At 38.6% G+C, this 6,491-nt stretch overlaps 1 pseudogene; it reads right to left on the reverse strand.

The window, feature by feature from the left end:
* Positions 1–1,527: 1,527 nt before the first annotated feature.
* LOC101424582 (homeobox expressed in ES cells 1-like) lies at positions 1,528–2,084 on the reverse strand (annotated as a pseudogene).
* Between the last annotated feature and the right edge of the window lie 4,407 nt (positions 2,085–6,491).

A 6,491-nucleotide genomic window follows, 5' to 3' on the forward strand; every position in this document is an offset into this window, starting at 1 on the left:
CTTTGCACCACACAATTTTATAGGTTTTGACAAAATCTATAATGGTTTGTATTTGTCATTGCAAGATTATTCAAAATGATTCCAATGTCTCAAAAATGCCCCATGTTAAATCTAGTGTTCCCTCTCCCTCCCCTCAGAACCTCTGGTAACCATTGTCTTTATATTAATTTTACAAGTTCTTCCATTAGTAGAATAATAACAAGTCTGACTTAGTCCATACTTGCATTCCCCCCCTGTATTTGTTCATTTGTCTGTCTTAAAGATTTAGAGATAGTGAAGCCCACTCTGTTTCCAGTTGAGAGGTGACTTAGATCCCATGGGGCAGATTGATGGAACTGTCTTGCTTTTAGTTGCAGATACTCTCAACTTCTTCATATTGGCATTGTCCATCATCATCCTTTTGTTAGTTGTTCTGGGTGAGTGTGATTAACTGAAGAGTAGTTATTTGATGAAACTTTGCTGAAATTCAGGACCACCAAGCATATGTACAGCTGTAAGGTATGTCTCTGGGATATATATTTAATGTATATAGTGTTAATTATAGATTCAAATAAATGGGGCAGAAGAACGATGTGCATGAAAATTATAAGTCAATCTAACTCTGACACAATGGGGAAGATGAATTATCATATATGAATGTGGTGCTCACTTCCTGAGGTTGTCTGCCCTGCCTAGAGTGTGTAGATGTCTTTAGAGCCCCAGGATCACTCTTATCTGAGTCACTGTTTACTGTGGAAAACAGTGAAATTCTCCTGAGATGTGCATAAGTGTAACTTTCAAACGACCTCTTTTTTATTATTATCGCTTTAATGAATGAAGCAAAGCATGACATTAATCAGCATTAAGTGTCCTAGAAAAATATTAAAATTTTGCATTATTTGCAGCTTAATTCTTCTGTGCAATGTAATACCAATGGCATAAATGTAACAGTTAATGTTTTTAGAGCTAAACTTTGACATTCTGGACTTCAAAACAAAACAAAACAATACTTGAAACTGGCATACTATCAAGATTTGTTTTGATATGTGAGATAGTCTCATTGCTTTATGCCAGAAATGAAGAGAAACTGAGCACTCATGAGTAGATCATATTCTGTAAAATATTTAAGCATAAACCTTTCAAAATGTGCCCAAAGGAAAACTAATTAAAACAAATCACATCTTTATACTGTACCTCAGATTCCTTACTTGAAATATTTTGTAAATGGAATCCAGCTAAGTGAAGTCACTTAGTCATGAGTATACTGATTTTAGCAAATTAATTTATTAGATTAAATTTGCTCACTTAAAATATAGCTGGCTTTTTCTGAAAATGTTTACTAAAATAGATAGGGAAAGACTTTATCTTAACTAAAAGTTCCAAATATAATATGTATCATGTAATAATAGTAATTATTTACACTATTTTTTAAATGACAATATTCAGATTAAATGCAGACAAGAAAACATCACATTTTTAACACTTGGTATTTCCATTGATTCTTGATGTACTGCAACTGGAAGAGATTTCACATGTTTAGCTTTCAATCTACTCCAGGAGATTTGTATTGAAATTTTTTTTGCCGTTAGAAACTGTGATTCTTTATGGGACCTTTTCAGCGTTGCACACCGATTTTGGAACCAGATCTGGATTCGATCTTCCTCTAGATTCAGTTTTTGAGCTAAGTCTTCTCTAATATCGATGCCAGGATAGCAGTTTACTCTAAAGACATCTTCCAAAACTTCAGTCTGGTTTTGAGTAAAAGCATTTCTTGGTCTTCGGCCTCTATACCAACTCAACTCTCTTTTCAAGGACAGTCTTTCCGAGGGTGAAAAGTAATTTTCATATTTCAGTACTGTTTCTTCTGTCATTGGGTGATCCACAGTACAAGAGAATGAGATTCCATTGGAAAGGCTGGGGACATGTGGGCATAGGTTTCCATCTTTCCCTGAGGAGCTGCAGGGGTCTGCCCAGTGCCTGTGAGGTTTCTCTGATGGACCACAATCTTGCTTACGGTCCAGTCCTAGGATGCTTTCAATCAAAAAGGAGCAGGGTGAGGGTTTGCTTTCCCCGAGCTGATAGCCGTCCTGAAGGCTGGAAGACATCCTTGCGTGGGTTGCACAGAGCAACAGTTCTGTCCTCTCCCAGCCTCTCTACTGCTCCTGCCCCACGCACACAGACTCAAATGACCTCTTAACTCACTTAAAAGAACTCTTAGCCATAAAAATTCATTTTCATTCAGTATTTCTCCCTATTGGTCTAGGTCTTCCTACAAATGCATCATCAGTTCATGCTTGATATTAATCCCTCAGTGCCAAGGAGGCTTATCCTGAGAGGCATGTTCCATGTTGGGGGAAAGGCAGTGAACTTATATTCTAAATTTGGCTTAGAGAGGGGCCATATTTGAGCAACAAGGATGCTTTCACAAGGTATCTCTTAGGCAATATGTATTTCTAGGCCAAGTTTTGATTTCACAAGAACAAGGTACATAAGTATAAGCATCATTATCAAGGGCCTGGTTCATTGGTCTCTTTCCATTGCTAGACTGCGCCCATGAACTCCAGATATTCTCACTGCCCTATGAAAGAATGTAGCAGGACTTGCCAGGATGGGAGTTTATTATTCTGTCAGTTATTCTATAGGTCTCCACCTACTGAGGCGACAACCCATGATCACATGAGCACACTCACACTCCACAGAGGCATGTCCCAGGTGCACCCACACATGCACATTCCCCCACCACTTATCCCGCAGACCAATGTTCACACCTTACCAGAGCTGCAACCAAAAAACCTTCCCAGAATGAAAGCCAACAAAAATAGCAACAATAAAATAAACAATAATTAAGCAAAAAAGAAAAGAAAACTTTTGCCTTGTGTCTTTCATTATCATAAATTCTGATACCTTTTATGTATATTGTCAATTTCTTCCATATGTTCCAGCAGTGTCTTACTTTTTTCATTTTATTTTCTGAGAAGTTTTAGGTTACAGAAAAGTTACATTGAAAATACAGAGTATTCCCACACACCCCATTCCATTCCCACTCACATGCTCCCCTACCAATAACATCCTACATGAGTTTGGTACATTTGTTACAATTGATGAAGAAATATCAAACCATTGCTGCTAATCAGGGTCAGTGGTTTACATTACGGTTTACCTTTTACATCATATACATTTATAGTTATTGATAAAATGTATAAAGGGCTGTATCCATCAATACGAGTTCATGCAAAACAACACAAATGCTGCAAAGATGCCCTATAATCAACACATTCCCCTATGCCATTCTCTTCAGACCTCATGGCAACCACTAAGTTTCAATTTCAGAGTTACATGAATTAATATTGAAGGCTTGACATACTGGTCTGTTTTCTTTTATTGGGTGCTGCCTATGACTTGAGATGTACTTGTCCCTCATTTGAGAATGTAGCAGATGTTCCCAGGATGGGAGTTTGATGTTTTCTTGTTTATTGTGTGGTTCTCCACCTACTGAGACAATGTCCTAAGCCAAGGTGAAGACATTCACATGCCATAAAAATATGTCCCAAGTGCACCATTACTCCCATCACCCCACCATCAATGTCCTGCACCCACCAGTAACCCTCTCCTGACATGTTTGCCAAAAAATTATTCCCAGCATAGTAGATTCAACTACAGACCCAAAAATTCAGAGTTCACGTGTTTCTTCCTCCAGTCCTCCCCTCATCTCCTTGGATAGTCCATTCAAATCCCCTGCTCATCTTCACATTCCAGCACCTTCAGGCCCACACATTCCCTGCACCATCATCAACACCATGCACTGCCCAACCACCCCTTTCCAACTAATGAGGGGTTTTGCCATATTGAGCATGGGCTCATCCCATTCTACTCCCTTTCTGTTACCTGATAACCTATCTTCCAGACTCTAACTCTGTGAGTCTTCTCAATAGACTTATGTCATATCATTGACATCATGCAATATTTGACCTTTAGGGAAGCGGACTTGGCCCAGTGGTTAGGGCATCCGTCTACCACATGGGAAGTCTGCGGTTCAAACCCCAGGCCTTCTTGACCCATGTGGAGCTGGCCCATGCACAGTGCTGATGCTCGCAAGGAGTGCCGTGCCACACAGGGGTGTCCCCACATAGGGGAGTTCCACATGCCCAATAAGGAGAGCCACCCAACATGAAAGAAAGTTCAGCCTGCCTAAGAATGGCACCACCCACACAGAGAGCTGACACAACAAGATGACGCAACAAAAAGAAACAGATTCCCGTGCTGCTGACAACAACAGAAGCAGACAAAGAAAAAGATGCAGCAAATAGACACAGAGAACAGACAACCAGGGCTGGGGGCGGGGGTGGGGGGAGATAAATAAATAAATAAATCTTTTAAAAAAATAAAAATATTTGACGTTTAGTGATTGACTTACTTCACTCAACATAAGGTCTTCAAAACTCATCTATGATGTCCAGTTGTGTCAATACTTCATTCCATTTTACATCTAAGTAATATTCTATTGTATGTATATATCAAATTTTGCTTATCCATTCATCTGTTGATGGACAATTGGTTGCATCTAACTTTTGGCAGTAGTTAACTATGCCAAATGAACTATGAACATTGGAGTACATATGTCTGTTCATGTACCTGCTTTCAATTCTTCTGGTTATACCTACCAGTGGGATTTCTGGATCATATGGCATTTCCAGAGGAAGCTTCCCGAGGAACTGCTAAACCAAAATGGATACACCATTCTACATTCTCACCTACAGTGTTTGAGAGTTCCCATTCCTCCACATCCTCTCCATCACTTGTGGTCCTTTTTTTCTAATAGCTGCCAGTCTAACAAGTGTAAGATGACATTTCATTGTAATTTTGATTTACATTTCCCTAATAGCTAGTGATGTTGATAATCTTTTCCTGTGAATTTTAGTCATTTGTATCTACTCTTTGAAGAAATGTCTATTCAAATCACTTGCCCATTTTTTTAATGGGTTGCTTGTCTTTATTTTCAGTGTGTAGAATTTCTTTATATATGCTGGATATTAGGCCCCTATCAGATATATGATTACCAAATATTTTCTCCCATTGAGTAAGCTGCCTTTTCACTTACTTGACAAACTCCTGTGGAGTGCAAAAGTTTTTAATTTTGAGGAGATCCCATTTATCTTTTTTTTTTTTTTTTTGCTTGTGCTTTGGGTATGAAGTTCATGGAACCATTTCCTAATACAAGACCCTATAGATACTTCCTTACATTATATTCAAAAATCTTTATGATATTGGCTCTTATATTTAGATATTTGACCCATCTTGAGTTAATTTTTGTGTAAGGTCTGAGATGATGTTCCTCTCTCACACTCAGACATGGATATCCAGTTCTGCAAACACCATTTGTTGAAGAGTCATTCTGTCCCAATAAAGTGGTGTTAGTTGCCTTGTTGAATATCAGTTGATCATATATGTGAGAATCGATATAAGAACTCTTTATTGAATTCCATTAGTAAGTTTCCCTATCCTTGTTCCAATACCATGCAGTTTTTACCACTGTAACTTTGTAGTATATTTTAAAATCAGATTGTGTGTTTCCTCCACTTTGTTTTCCTTTTTCAGCTTGTTTGTGTCTATTTAGGGACATTTGACCTTACAAATAAATTTCATAAATACCTTTTCCAATTAAGTAAAAGATGCCATTGTCATTTTTATTGGAATCGCATTAAATCTTTGAATCAATTTGGGTAGAGCAGACATATTAATGACATTTATCTTCCAATCCACAAACATGAAAATGTCTTCCTTTTATTTAGGTTTTCTTTGATTTCCTTTAGCAATGTTGAGAAGTGTTCTGAGTAAAAGTCCTTTACATCTTTAGTTAAGTTTATTCTTAGATATTTGAGTCTTTTAGTTGCTATTGTAGATGGAATTTTGTTCTTGATTTCCTCTTCAGATTGTTCACTATTACTCTACAGAATTGCTACTGGTTTTTCCATGCTGATCTTCTATCCTGTCACTTTTCTGAGCTCATTTATCAGCTCTAGAAGCTTTGTTATAAAATTTTCAGGGCTTTCCATGTATAGGATCACGTTATCAGCAAATCATGAAAATTTACATCTTCCTTTCCAATTTGGATGCATTTTATATCTTTTTCTTGCCTAAGTGCTCAAGAAAGTACTTCTAATACAATATTAAATAAGAGTGACGGTGTGGATCCTTGTCATCTTCCAGATCTCAGAGGGAAATCCTTTAGCATTTCACCATTGACTATGATATTAGTTGTGGATTTTTCACATATATCTTTTATCATATTAAGGAAGTCTTGGGCTCACCGGGGATGGCGACGCGTCTGCGGGTGCGAACCGAGAGGCTCGGGGCTACGAGGTGAGGCCGCCCGGGGCCAGAGGAGGCACCGCGCGGCACGAAGACCCAGGCCGCGGACCACCACCTGGCAGATGCCTTTTGGACCCCGCAGCTGCGCGGGAGCCGGAGGTAATGATCATTCTGGATTCGAAGGACAGAGTCGATATGTACCA

This window comes from Dasypus novemcinctus, chromosome 27 (genome assembly GCF_030445035.2).
Source record: "Dasypus novemcinctus isolate mDasNov1 chromosome 27, mDasNov1.1.hap2, whole genome shotgun sequence".
NCBI classification, from domain to species: Eukaryota; Metazoa; Chordata; class Mammalia; order Cingulata; family Dasypodidae; genus Dasypus; species Dasypus novemcinctus.